The 16,014-nt window shown below is 34.6% G+C and overlaps 1 long non-coding RNA gene across 1 annotated transcript in view; it reads left to right on the top strand.

Annotated features, from left to right (window-relative positions):
* LOC138857201 (uncharacterized) overlaps nt 1–12,089 on the top strand; it is a 31,335-nt gene extending 19,246 nt beyond the window's left edge. The window contains exons 2-3 of the long non-coding RNA XR_011396233.1: nt 11,279–11,577; nt 11,639–12,089. This is a non-coding gene — a long non-coding RNA (uncharacterized lncRNA). The remainder of the gene's footprint in view (nt 1–11,278; nt 11,578–11,638) is intronic.
* The last annotated feature ends 3,925 nt before the right edge of the window (nt 12,090–16,014 follow it).

Raw genomic sequence — 16,014 nt, 5'->3', positions numbered from 1 at the left:
TTGGCAAGTACCGAAGTACTGGTGCATGTGGGGTGAAATTCGAAAAATAAAATAAAATTTGTAAAAAAAAATTTTTGGAAAGAGGGAACAACAAGGTTTTGAAATATTCATACGTAAATGAGTAGATTGCTGAAAGTGAAAACTGCGGTGGTGGAAGTGTCTCTAAGCAAGACATTTGACCGGACAAAATGGGTTAGTGGTGCAAAACGCACAAGCCTATTGTGATTCGTTTCGTACATAATTACATACATACATATATATAGCTATGAGTATATATGGTAAAAAAAATAAATTAAGGTCAATATGCAACCCTTAAAGGTGCTATTATATGTATTATTTTGTAATATACAATTTCAGTGCGATATTTTTAAATCTTGATAAAATTATAGAGATACAGATAGAGATCAAGACACATGCAGCTGTCTATCTATAGATCGCTTTGTTAGGAAGCTAGTTCCTCGGTTTTAAACATATATGTAAGTCTGGTATTTGGTATACATATGTATATATTATTTAACTCTGGTTAGAGGGTGGGGCCGTTAGTATCTGTAGGTCCCGATTTAAATCCATTGTGAACACATACTGAACTTGTAACAGAACTTATGGCAGAACTAAGTATATTCGTTTGTTACAATATGTAGAAACGAAAGATGAGGAGGACGGAAACCATTGCTGGGAACCAGATCCAAAAAGTGGATTAGACGCGAACAAGTGCGAAATCCAATTTATACAATATTGCTCTAGTTTTCGTTGCTTTGTAATATTACGCATTGTCCGTTGTAGCAACAGTTTCTTCAGCGGCAAATGGGACCATTTTTCCACAATTTGGTCCTACATATGTTACAATGAAGCTATTATGTAATTTTTACCCGTTATCGGATATTTAACTAATTAATACCAGATATTTCGGCGCAAACCGTCATTCTTATTGACATGCTTACTTATTTGGGCTTGAGTATTCATGGAAGTTTGTCAAATAGGTAAATCTCGTAGTCACTAGGTAGATTGTATTATTTACGCTTTAAGTGCATAAAATTATAATAAATGTAGTTCTTTATCGAACAAATTCAAATTTCATTTTTGGTAACATTGACCAAGTTTTATTAACTGCTTTTAGATGTCAAAACAAAGACAAATCGTGTAAAATACTTACAGCACACATGTAGCCAGCAAACAAAAGGTATCTGCCAGCAATTCCACCCCAAAGAACCCAACAAAATATACCGAAATCACATATTGAAAATTATTGCGAAAACTGGCCGACTAACGGCAACCCTTTAGCAACCGCAAACGCCGGCGTATTACCACACGATGACCTACCAAATCGAATTTTATTGACCACACTCGTTTCATTCGATTAAAAAGGTTGCCTGGTGGAGATTTTCATATTTTTTTATATTTGCGTAAATGCCGTTTTGAATGATGATTGGAATTTATTGTAATGAAATGCAGTTGAAAGGGTCAAAACTAAAATAACACGAGAGCAATTGCGGTGTGCCTTTTCAAATTGGCAATAAACGCATTTACGGTAAAGTGCGCCACGCACGCGGTAAAGGACTCCGTGTGTAGTGTGTAGAATTTTATTTCCATAAAGCCTATCGCCAAGTATTTACCCTTTAGTTCGCCGCGGTTATCATTTTCATAAGCAAAACGTTTGCGTTTATTGCCATTTTATGTGAATTTAGACATTTCGATCGTTTAGTGTGCTTAGAAAAATGCCCGAAGGTTACAAATTTCACTTATTTCGTAAACAATATGTGTGTTTTGTAGGCAATTTCACTTGGCAACCAATTTGCATGAAATTCGTGATAATCGATGCTGAACACGTTACGCTTTTGCAGTTAATCGAGATATGCGCTCACTTATTTTTTATGACACCTGTTATTATCCTGATCCTTCAATTGGTTTTTATTGCAAATGAGTTTTCATTTGCATACGCGAGTGGAATTTTAATAATTTTGGCAGAGTGTTAGGAATAAAAGTTATTTGAAAAGGCTTTCAAAATCTCATGGCATCTCAGGTGGTTAGGTTTCTCCTCGCAATAGTTGTGTGCTCCTAGATCTCATCCCAGAAATGAGCTTGCTAAAAATTTTAAACTGCCTCCGAAGTTCTAATGGAATTTATGAGAAATCTTTTTCGCATAGGAAACAAATATCGATCGGTGTCGGTATTTAAGTTCAGCTTCCTCCAGAAAATGCGCATTCTCTCTGATAGCAGAGCGGCAATACTGACCCTTACCTTGCTGGCATTGCGTTCAAGACTACTCACGGAGTGTTTGAACCTTTTATCAGTAGCATCAAACTACTTTAAAAGGCAAAGCCTATCATCTTGCTCGACAGGGCATCCTTACCCTAATTTCATCTGATTGTGCTCTAGCGCTCTAGCATTGGATCTATGGACCACGCGTGAGCTCTCTGCAAAGCACATGCGCTTGGTCGACAGGGGACTCTAAGCTCAATTTCAACCGATTAGTAACGACGTACGTATATACACCGTTGTCCTCTTGGGATCTAGCAGTGGACCTTCCGTCAGCTTGCCAAGCGTTGCTGAACAACCAAAACTTTTGTGACTATTAGATCTTTTGGCCCAGAGTGAAAAGGTTCAGATATCCTCTGAACTACTTGCTCTTGGCACGGTTCATCTCGCCACAATCGTAGTCTTACCCATAGGCTCACATGCGATAAGAACACATATTTTGTCGTATGCAAATTGACAAAACTATATAGAGGCAGGCGAGATGGAATCATTCAGACACTTTTTTCAACAGTATTTTTCTAAACCGCTTTTTCTACACTGAAGTTGAAATATTTTGGTAGACACACCTTCGACGAACCAGAGAAAGTGGCTGGGAGCTCAAAACGCTTCTTCCATTTATAAGTGTATGGTGATCCATATTTAGGAGTTTTGCGAGTCACAAAGGACCAGCATTCACAGTTGTCCAAGTGGGAACCTACATTACCTTAGGTGCGAGGATGTACAGTATATACTCGTTGACCCTACTTGGAAGGGAGTGCAAATTAATTGCTATTGGCGCCAACCAAAATGAAGTCCAAAAAAGGAGCTGTTTCGACGGGGTCAGACCATATAAAAAAGGATGCTTGATGAGTTGATTTCAAATAGCATGCAAAAGGGTATCAGTTAGCAACAAGCAGAAGGTATTTGCATGCAAAACATAAGTTCAGTATGTTGGAGTCAATACTGGATAAGTACATAGATGTTTAGCCTACGGCAGTATCCAGATTAAAGTTGCTCAAGAGTCACTTTGGTTCGCGAGACAACGCGAGCTCTTGTTCTGCTAGTTTGTTGTATTCTGGTTTGATTTTAAGGGCGCCATTCACCGGTAGGTTGATAACTCCGCTACGACTAGCGTTTAGTATCTAGTCATTGATGTATTGCAGGAATGAGCTGTGTGAACGTTAAGACATATATGTACATTAGAGCGAATGAAAGTTCAGCAGTTTACTTGCTAGTATAAATCATCTAGATGTAACCAGGCAATCCAGTTCTATACTATATTATACATTACCAGCAAATTGTAATAGATGAAGATCAATTAAAAGTATACTTGACCAAATTAGCTTCGTACACTTGCAGCACGAACATACCTCAGAATATAGCTTAGTCGAAACAATTATACTTTTATGTGGATATGTGTATATATAGTTTCGGATAATATATGTATTATATGTAAGGTAAGTAAAGCGTACACAATCGCACTAAGCAAATCAAACGGAAGGAAGTGGCATACGTTTTGGCGGGAAATACGAAAAGTGTTAATTTGATGGATGGGACACTTGAGGGTATTTAGTCTACTTTGACATATAGTATATGTTAGAACAAAAACGGCGCAATTTTATATCCCCATAATAACGCTGGGGTAGTTTTAAGTTTGGCGCTCAGTAAAAATTGACTTCAAGTTGGGGAAAACGCGAAGCGTAAACTTTGCTCCTTCGTATAACAGTTAAGCGTGCACGCTTCGATATTGCGCAAGCCCGAGAATAGCTCCAAAATATTCGCTACTAGCTATAAATGAGCGATGGAAAAAGTGGAACGAGGGTGTTGACTTTATTGTTATGTGTGCTTTGTTGCTTTGGCGCTTTCAAGTAGCAATGCCACATCGAAGGGATGAGTTTGTTTACTAACAAAGGCTTCGAATGGGCATATGGGAAAGGATAGTAGGAGCACAAACGTAAATAAAACTCACGTACCCCTTTTGATGAGTTAGGAAGAGTTACGAATTTATATATGTAGCAGACATCTACACACACACACGTTTGTGTAAAAAATGTAAATATATATATGGCAACTTGTTGCTTGGCGCCAAGTGCGGCCTCAAGCAAATCTGCTGACAATGAGCGGTTCTAAGTAAAGTTTCACAACTAGGTGAAGGTCAATTGCATCTAAATAGCTATATAATAAATATTTGATAAATTTAATTGTAATAAGTAATTGTAATATATATATTTTTTTGTTAAGAAATAATTTGTACACATAAGGGTTAATCATAAGCCAAATTACTTCGTAATTTAAAACGCACTTTTATACTGGCCTTTGGTTGTCTTGAAGTAATTCGCTATCACTTACGTCTGTCACTCATTATCATTGAATATTCATTCATTTGCCAATCCATCCAAATGAGTATGTATGCTTAAATTTATTACAGTTTCGGCCATTGAAATAAGTATGTATATAAAATATTGTATTTTGTTCATAAATTTCGGATGTATTTTCCGTAAACGGATCTTCCATACAAAAACTGTATAGACCAAAACGCAATGTGTTAAAATTTTTTTGCTTTAGCTTAAAGTATAAACATTTTTCGCTTTATAATTAAACCTTGAACAGGGTATATTAAGTTTGCCACGAAGTATGTAACACGCAAAAAGAAACTTTGAGGATTTTAAAAAGTATTATATATATGTGCATGATCAGCGTGACGAGCTGAGGCGATTTAGACCTGTCCATTTGTCTGTATATAGGAGACGTAGTTCCTCAGTTTTTGAGATATCGATCTGAAATCATGCAAACGTCTTTTTCTCACAAAGTGGCTGCTCATTTGTCGGAACCGCCCTTATCGAACCATTATAGGGTGTAGCTGTCATTCAAACTGAGTGATCAAAATCCAATCCTTGTGTGGAAAACTTTTTTATTTGACAAGATATCTTCACGAAATTTTACATGGATTATTGTCCAAAGCAACGGTATAAGCTCAGAAGAAAGTTTTTAGATCGAACAACTATAGCATCTAGCTGTCAAGAACTTTGTATATCCTTTTATGCTATAACAAAAGTACGCCTTTTCTTGTTTTTGTTGGAAAAGAAAGCGCTTCAAATGCTTGATAATGAAAATTGATATTTTATTTGTTATTAAATACTATATTTTATTGTTCGATTGAACAAAATTATCTCGTAGCTGAATTTTTCAATCTAGTATACAAACTTTTTTTGACGACTGTATGTGGTTTTGCAAAAATTCTTGCGCAGAATGCGTAAAACAGCACTTTAAAACAACAAAATATTTAAAGAACAATTACTGAGCTTCTTCATATCCAGTAGTAAACCGCACCAGAGTATTCAAGAGTTTGAGTTGATATTAGACCGCCGCCCGCCTTCTTTTAGAACCTTTTAGAAAATGAAGCAATCGTACAATTATTCAAGCAATCGAAATCGTAAATCTAATCGCAATTACTCGCCCGCTGATGGACATGCAAATGTTTCTTGACGACTATTATACGAGTGGCATGCCCCAACAATTTATTGGCTGACTCTGCAGAACCACCACACCAGCCAAGCGTTTGTGCTTATGTTGTGGCGGCATTTGCCATTTGTTTTGCCAACTTTTCGCCGCTTTTTTTTTTTTTGCGTTGCGCCCACCCCCCACTCCGCCACTTTCGTCGCAACGTGTTATTCATCATCATCGTTGGCATTTTTATAGCACGTTTGCCGCTTTTTTACTTTGTACTTAGGGCACTTTAGCAATTTCTGTCAATTCCTCGAGGGAGCGCACCATTACCATCACACATACAATGTGTCCGTTGTCGTGCGCCGCGGCCTGAAGTGCAGGGTGCTGTCGTTGGCGAAATTGCATTGCAATGTTTCGAACTCATCTTTTTTATCGCTTTACGGTGCATTTTAATGCAGTTTTTGCTGTTCCTCAACCGCTTCCAGCGCCCCTCAACGGCGTCAGCATTTGCTGAGTTTTCATTTTGTTGCTGCAATTTTATTGTCAATGCTTGTCGTTGATTTTATAGTTGCCCTCAACTCTTTTTCTTTTTTCTAAGTACACTCATGTTGTTGTTGCTTTGTTTAGAATTCAGTGTTGTGCTTGCGTGCCGACGCCAGCGTTGGCCACTGCATTGTGCGCCATCATCGTGACCACTTTTGGATTTGTTTTTTATATATTTTTTTTTGTAATTTTTATTTTCGATTTGGCTTTTGTTTTTAATTTTCAATTATGGGTAATTTCGCAGAATTAGCAGTTTCATGCATGTTTACCGTGCGGCGTGTGGTGTTCGGTGTGTGCTGTCTGGTGACCGCACCGTCTCTCCCACTCGGCAAATGGCAAAGCGTTTAATCGAAAATTGTTCAAACTGTGCATTAGTGCAATTGTGCTCCGTTTTGAAAGCGTTTCAGCACGCTTTGATTTTTGATTTAATTATATTCAATAATAACTTGGTTATTATCTCTTTCTGATGACCTTTTACTGTTAATATAATCAATACAATTTAGCATTCAGTTATTTTTGTAAAATACCTATTATCCAGCCAATTGATTTCCCCGATTATTTGAATATTTGTATAAATGACATAACCTTGATATTTTAATATTACAATTTCAAAACTATCCACGCCCACTTTCCATACGACAACAAATCATACTCTACCAGATTATTACCCCTTAGAATACGCAAATCAATTATGCATAAAGATATCTGAATAAACCCTCTAATGTGTGGCAACTCTCATCGAAAAATAGTCGAAATTGGACTACACTTTTCTAGCCATATACTGAATTCATAATTTTAGAAGAAGTTGTGAGAAATCTTAAGAAATCGAGAAAAAACGTTAACTTTAACTGCAACGAAGCTACAATACCTTTTACAAATAAAAAAGTCTTGCATACAAGAACTTGATTTTGATTGTTCAATTTGTATGACAAACTTTGTAAAGATATCTTTTAAAATAAAAAAGCTTTAGATGTAAGAACTTGATTTCGAACGCTCAGTTTGTATGGCAGCTATATGCTATAGTGTTCCGATATCGTGATTCCGATTCCCACAAATGAGCAGCTTCTTCGGGCGAAAAGGGTATCTGCAAAATTTCAGATCGATATCTCAAAAACTGTAGGACTAGTTCGCATATATTCAGACAGACAGATGGATATGGCTAAATCAACTTAGCTCTTTCATATATATAACATATATATTGCAAAGGGCCTCCGACGTTTCCTTTTGGATGTTACAAACTTTGTGGCAAACTTAATATACCCCTTTCAGGGTATAATAAAGTAATTTTTTTTTTCAGAAAATAATGTGATCGGTACTAGGTTAGCTTAGGTTAAATAGCTGATACCCCAAGATGGCGGGAGGCATCACACTTAGACTGCTATATACAGTCTTTTATGAAGCCATATGAAAAATGGTGTAATTGGATATTAACTCTCAAACTTATCACAAATCTGCTGAGTTGACTTATTTCTATATTCGCAAAGGTGGGACACACAAGAAGAAAGTGTAAAGATGATTCTGATTCTATCTCATCTTCTTCCAAGCAGCATGCCACCGGCATCTGGTAAATTTTCAATCTTGCCGCATGAATCCCTAACGACCAATAACCAATTTGAGCTCCTACAACTGTTAAAAGGTGAAATTTACTGAGGTCGAAGAACTCACTACACCTCTAATAATTTCAGAATCAGAAGCACGTTGCGACTGCAATGACCAGCGCTTGTTGAGAGCACCTGAGGCTACAAGTAGCGGAGTTTCTACTCGTACCTATTCTGCAGCTAGTGAGACTGAAGTACTTGTGATAACAAGCGTGACAACCGTAGAGTTTCTTGTAAACCTTCCCGCAAGCTCTGATCCATCCTTAAAAAAGTTCATTGCCTCTCTGCTACAGCGACTCTTTCCCTCCCATACTTTCTTCGAAATTTTGTGAGCCGGGAAAATACTGTCAGAGCTAAACTCGCCGATCTTTTACATTCTGCCGTTTTGGCTTCAATTAGTCTCTGAGAATGCGTTTTAATATTTCCTAGCTCTTTTTTGCCTAAAAACTACTACTTTATAAATTTGAGGTGCGGTCTGAATAAGTGATTTTCCAAGGCCAGCGATATTACTACAGCATTCATTGATTGCTTTACGCCTTGAAACAGCTGATCGAGATTAGATTATTTACGGTGGCCACTTCTCCGACGACAGCTTTTTTATAAAAATAAGTAGCTACCAAACCGGGTGCTACGTCCATTATCCTACTACGTCGAACACTACGTAAATGTACCCCTATTATAATCCACTTTCATATCTACTCATATTCTATAGCTCGAAGCCACTCCACCATCTCTTTTGTATATACATAGGGTTTATAGACGGCAAGTGACCTGTAACGCAGTTTGCGTGTCAGCAAGCCACAAAGCGGAATATTTCGCTCATAAAATGTGGAAGGAAATTTGCAAACGACATCGCAATTCGCCACTTCGTACACGATAAAAACAACGAATTACTTACTTGCATAGTTTCTAGTTTCGAATGTCAGTTATGGAGGGAAATGGATTTGCAATCTAGGCTTCGGTAAAGTTGACCGCAAGGACTTAGTTTCGTATTCAACTACCTACACACATATGCAATCATAAATGTTGCACACGTGAGGCATGGCGAGTAAAAAACAATCAAATTGCCCTCATAACTGCTAAGCCACATTGCGTCAGAGAGCTTTCGTGTGTGGCCAAAGAGCCAATTTTTTTAATCCTATTACGTTTGTTGCAATTTACTGAAATTGCAATTCGTGGCACCTTTCAAACAGCGAAAATCACTCAGCGACAAGCAACATTGTGTCGGGTGCGATAAAATAATTAAAAACCATAAAATCCTTGTACTATAGTGGTCAACTCATATTTACACCTTTCGTTTTGTCTATATGTATGGAATAAAAACTAAATGTATGTTTGTTTGGAAAATAAGCTGAAACGTTTTAAGCATTTGAATGGAACACAAAACTAAGTGGAAATATCTAGTACTATCACCTAGACCAGAACTAAATGTGAATATGAGAAAAATAAGCCACTAACTACGCCCAACATCATATTCCTCTGTTATGATACATACAAAATCAGCCAACATAACCTATAAAATCATTTGAAAAAGAAAAAAGTCTTATGTTAGAAAGCAAAACTGGCTGAAAACTAATAGAAATCGTTCTATATTTTCCTCTAATTCCGTTGCGACGAATATGAGAACAAACACGCTACTGGTGGGTGGAAATATTGCGCTAAACATAAACCGATTCGGCGCCAAAACTAATAAGAATTTTCCACGGTAGCTGACTTTAAATTAGATATTTCGGACATTAAGTAGTATAACCTAATGAAGCTAAGTGAGCACTTGGCCTATAGCAAAATATATTATTATGGTACGTCGAACTCTTAGATCTCACTTCAAGTAATGAGGTATGTGAATTTATCAGAATCTCGAAGAGGCAATTGAAGTAGGAAATTTGTGCCTCTGTTCTCATTAAAGTATAATAGAAATGGAGGTAATTACAATTTTATCCCAACTCTTATCACGACTGCTTATCAAAGAAAATTACATTCGGCTACGCTGATGTCACTATTTTGTAAGCACTTCTAAATAGAGCTAACCTAACTACTACCTGAATTATTTTTTTAAGTTGTAGAAACTTTAAGCCAGGAGTTCTGTACGTAACTAGTTGTATCAAACTACCAAAGCCTTGTTAAACCAGTGAGTTATTCTAGCGAACTCGTATTTTGGAAACATAGATATTTCTGCGCTCTAACTGAAACTGCTAACTAGTTTCACCAATCACACTACCATAATAAAATGTATGGCATATTTAATGTTTACTATAGGTTCAGCCTAAAGAACGCCTAAAGAGCATGCACGTATGTATATACTCAATTCTTTGAGGTAAGGCGTTAAGAGTGCAAAATTTTATGCCGCCCCTCTTCAACTCTAACTGTACTATTCAAGTGACGCCCGTATTTATAGACTGTTGTTGTAATTTACTTTTTATTTTACCCTTGATACAATGACCGTCGACTCCATAAAATATTTACGAACGAAATTCATTTTGCGAATTTGTGGCACGCTTGCGTCGCCTCACGATAACGGCAATAATGCAATAATTGTGGCAATAATATGCACCGATGCAAAAACAATAGCCGAAGTATAGAAAGTACAAGAATTTTATAGAACGTTGTTGGTATTTTTAATGGCAGCACACGCTGTGTTGACATGCGAGTTCCTGCACACAGTTCAGTCCATAAGTTTTCAAGGCATACTTGTTTACTTGTTGGTGCGAACTTTTCGCAAACATAACACAAATAAAAGAAGCGTTATTGAAAATTAATAATTAAGTATGTACTGAAAATAGTACTGACTTTGAGGAGAGTGTCGACTGGGGCCAATAACCGTGGCGACACATTTGCCAATGACTCTCGTAAGGTTAAGATTATATGGCATGTGTATGACTCTTAGTCTGCTAGAAAACTTAACATTTCCCAATAACTATATAATAAACACTGTTGGGAAATCGAGATCAATTCAGTTGTCCAATTTTTTCCTCAGTATTCTTAATATTATTCAACAAATGAAAACCTACCGCCCATAAGTGGATGGCATTGCCGAAGCAGCGTTTTGAGGCTATCAAATGTTCAACATTTTAAGCTACCGATTGAGGCAACCTGTTGGGGTAATATCAAGCAGCATATCCGAAATAGGGGGTAAAGCTCTAATTGAAGACTCAGTAGAAATCGGTCTATAACTCCTACTGGTGTCCATTCAATGCATATAGAGATTTCGATGGGCTTGACTTTGACTTAGTAGCACATACGAGGGTAGTCCAGCCGAAGACGTCATTCCAGAAAGTTAAATTTACATACGTGTAGTACATTCTCGTAGTGAAATTAAAGATCGTTTAGTTGCGTAAACGGTGTCCTTTCGCACTCTACATATATATCGACCGCGTGGATAAACTCCTGCATTGAATATTAGGCAGGGTTACACTGATTAAACGAGTTTCTGTGTCTTTTCTTTATAATCGACGAAGCATCAATCTACTGATACACGCCGGAGATCAAGGAACAGTCGAAACAGCGGACTTTACCAGACGAACCTGCACCGCAGACGAACAAGACTGTCATAACGACCGGTAAGGTTACTGCCAACGTTTCTTAGGTTGCACAAGATGTGATCTATATCGACGATCTGCAGAAGAGCAAGAGACCCACGGTGCTACTATGCATAATGACGAACGAAAAAGTGCTATTCCACTAAGAAGACAACGTACCGAGTCCCACCTCCAAGGTTGCCATGGCCAAGTTCATCGAATTATGTTTTAAAATAAATGTATGTAATTTAATTGCACATTATTTTAAAGGTATTGTACTGTGTTTGGTCGAATTAGCAGGGCATCATCTACTATGAGCTATTCGTCTACGGCCAAACTTTAATTTGAATATGTACTGTCAACAATAGAACCGACTGAAGAAAGCAATCGTTCAAAAGCGTTCAGCTTTGGCCAATAGGAGAGGAATTGTGTTTCGTTAGGACAACGCTAGACTACACACAGCGATAGTGGCTCGTTAAAAGCTACGGCATCTTGGTTGGGATGTTCTTATGCATCCTTCTTATAGTTCAGGCCTGGCACCAAGTAATTACTACCTGCTCCTGTCTATGGCGAATGATTTTGCTTGTGAAAAAATCGCCTCATGAAAAGCTTGTGAAAATCTACTGTCTCAGTATTTTTTGCAAACAGAAATGAGGGTTTTTCTGATTACGCTAAATAAAACCTTTAATTTAATGCAGAAATAATGGATTTCTTCTTTCTTGACCTTATAAATAAAACAATAAATTGTTATTAGCGCTCAGTTTATTATGTAAATGTTAATAATTAAGCTTCCATGTACATACATATAATATATAAATGTGAATAATTTTATATTATTTCTTATTTTTTTAATCATAATTCTGTGCAACAAGAAACTTTCGCTTTCGACATTTCGAAGCGATATATAAAAAATTATTTGGTGTGAAAAAAATATTTTGATTAAAAAAAATATTTTATATCAAAAAATTATTTTGTGTAAAAAATTATTTTCTATATATATGGATAGCTTGAGTTTGAAGACAATGTGTACTTATCCATAATATTAGTAAAAATATTAGTAAAAAGTTTTCGCGACGAATTCTTATTGCACATTTTTATGAAACTCAGCTTTTATCAATTAATATTATTTGTTTATTTTACAAAACGCGTTAAAACATTTTATCTTAATAAAAAATACTACATTTTATATAAAAAATATCTTGAGAAATTACAAAAACTAATATCATTCTAAACTATCTGTGTTAAACATACACAAACACATATAATTGTATGCATATGGCAACATTGTATTATTATTAAAATTTTCTAAAATATTCACAACATTTAAAAATTAAAAATTAAGTAAAAAATATTTTCTTTATTTTTTCCAAATGTGTTTTTTTTTTGAAAAATTATTAGTAGTGAACACATATATATAGCATATATATATATAAATTTGAGTTCCAATTTTATATATAATAATTATAATCATATAATTATGACATTCAATATTTTAACATTCATTTGTAAGCTTAAACTTTTTTTTACTTTAGTTGTCATTTCACTTTTCGTCTAGGTATTTCTAAAGCTTAAAAGCTTCGTGTGAGTTTATGCAACAACAGCGCAGCATCTGCCGTAATCAACTGTTAAATGTGTTAATGAATATCTTTTTCAAATACAAGTAGATCTTTTATTTACTTGAATATTAAGCAATGCAATTTTTTAGGGACAAAGGCTGTACCGGTAAGGCTTTGGTCATTTGGTATACATATATGTAAGAGTAACAGGACTTTTTTTGGATTTAAATTTTTATATAATATATAAACATTAATTGTTTTTAACTGTTTCTTATGCGAATGTCTGTTATATATATGATAAATAATCGTGAGCGGGTGGATTTATATATATGAATTGGTTGACAAATACATATACAGCTAATTTAGTATTATATAATTATTAAATTACACAAATATACCATTTATACCAAAAAAATTTTTTTTTTTTTGGTCATATAAAATCTTTTTTTTTCTTAATCTGCATTTAAAAATATAAAATCATAAAAAATGCTTAATTATTTTCCAAAAATTAAAAAAAAAATGTTAAAACATGTTTGTAAAAATCCACAAAAATAGTTAGAAATCATATTAATAGCATAAAATTTATGAGAAATATTTTGATAAAGTGAGAGGCGAGTGAATTTTATGAGAAACCTTTCCTATCATCATTATACTCAGCAGTTTTTCTAGTTGGAAACAGCTTCTAATGCTGCTTGTTTTAGCAATTCCAATTTAGAACTCTGCTAAATTCCAAAAATCGATTTTGAAACATATGACTGCCGAAAACATTATTAAAGGGGATATTTAGTGTAAAAAAAAAAAAAACAATTTTTTTATATTCACGAAGTTTAACTATTCAAAAATATGTCTGCCAGAGGATTTTTCAAAATTCGAATAGTTTTTGGAAATATAGGTATTTTCTAATATATAATATATATAATATAGGCTTTTTCAAAACGATACCCACGATTCTACTGAACCGATTTACCTGAAATTTTTAGGGAGTCTTCTTTGTAGACTTTTCTATTTCTGAAACTATCTATGTTCCAAAATTTAAATTTTTACTAATTTTAAAAAACTCGAAACACCAAAAAAGTGAAACAAAAACCACTTAATTTGTTGATAATATGGCAGACGCGATTACAAAGTAAACTCATTAGAGGTGCTCCTGATAAGTTGCAAAAGATCTAGTCTATAATCAATATCAATGAGATCTATGTGTTTGAACTTTAATGGAAATTTACAAAATTCTATTTACCGACATCTCTTCTATAAGTATATATAAATCTCTTATATACAAGCTTGTAAGTACGTACATCTAAATCTTATAATAATTCGTGAATATTATAGGTAGATTGACTGTACTGACAATGGTTTTGAACTCTACAATAATGGTTGTATAAATTTATAAAAATACTACAAGTATGTAAATGACTATAAAAAATTCAAGAATATAAAAAATGCAAATGAAAATATTTCTATTCTAAGAAATGTTAAACCAACTTTTTCTGTGGAGAAAAAGCTTGTCGTTACCATTGAACCCTTTCTTGTGAGCTCATTACCCAAAACGTCATTAAAGCACAGTACTCTTATAACGAACTGCTCAGCCATCACTCTAAGGGATCTGCGGCAATTCAGTTGATATCGAAACACATTCTTGCGTATTAACATATTACATACTTGGTACCCCCTCAACAAAGTAAGCGAATAACAATTAAGGAGACCCCCGGTTTAGTCTCTATGAGCTATAATTACGAATGCGTTAGTTTACAACGCATAACTTTATGATACAATTGGTTATTAATTAATTATAAATCATTATATATCATAAGATATAGTTAATGATAGATTAGTTGAATATGGTTTGCATATCTCTTCAATGTTACCACATACAAGCAATTTTTTTCGATTTTTTACGTTTGATCTATACTTGTAGACTTTCGGGTATCGTGTATAATCACTCTCATCACTCTCGTCTTAGGATACGCTCAAACAAAATACAAAAAATGCCATTAGTCACATGTTCCTTTGCGACTGATCGTGAACTCTTGCCGAATTTGTCTCATTCTTTACATGACAAAACTTAGAACTGATATGAGAATGGTTTCTGAATTAAGTGTATGGAGTTTAGCTGTAATCTTAACATTTTACCATATACTATTGCAAAGAAAGAGTTATTAAAGAGAATTTCTTAATTAAAACTCTTATCAGTTTCTAATGAGTCAAAGAGATATTTCATAGATTTTGGTGAAATTATTTTTCTTATTTTTTTTTAATGGTTTTTTTTTTATTATTTTGAAATGTATTTTATTATTACCTAACAATATAGCTGCCGAATTATTATTAGAGGCAAAGTGTTAATTATACGTAAAAGTTTTAATATTATTTTTGATTTATATTATTAATATATAGTTTTTTCTGTTGTATGTTTTTGATTTTACTGTTATCAAAAAAATATGAAAATGTGAAACAAAGTAGTGTCATGCCCTTATTTTATTTTTATTTTTTGATTGTCAGTTAAATGTCAAGAACATATGAGAGCGGAGAGTTAATGTTTGATGATTAAGAAAATGGTTTATGATAGAAAATTTTACGAATAAAAAGGGCAAGCAGATTAGGCGAACTTATTGTCAAAGATTTATTATAAATCACAGTGCCACACATGTATATAGCAAACTGCATTTGATTTGTAATCTTTTTTGTAAATATTCTTCAACGATTATACTGTGCAAGACCTCATTTTTCTGGCTATTAGCTTCAACCAATTTTTTTTTGGAAAGATTTTCAATGCTATTTTTCGGTATTATAGTTATTATATCTAGTATTATAATGGTGTAGTTACTGACCGAATGTCAGCTGACACAACCGAGCGTACAAGATATACTTGTACACATGTATTTTAGGAGAAACATCTAAATAGCAACTCACTGCCTCGTATTGCAGCAGTGACTGTGCCAGATTTTCTTTTGCATTTGTAAAAAGAAGGTTATTACATTAACAAAAGAGTTAGTGCCGATTTCAGCTCTTTTGATGAAGAATTATACAAGAATTTAAACGACAGTTGGTTAAAAATGTGTTTGAAAAATATTCTGTTAGCGACATCTGGCGATTATAGTCTGATTAAGTTTTTCAATGAATTGA

Source organism: Bactrocera oleae, chromosome 4 (genome assembly GCF_042242935.1).
Source record: "Bactrocera oleae isolate idBacOlea1 chromosome 4, idBacOlea1, whole genome shotgun sequence".
Taxonomy (NCBI): Eukaryota; Metazoa; Arthropoda; class Insecta; order Diptera; family Tephritidae; genus Bactrocera; species Bactrocera oleae.
Note: the sequence above shows the minus strand (reverse complement) of the source record. Positions and strands in the feature narration are given on the sequence as shown.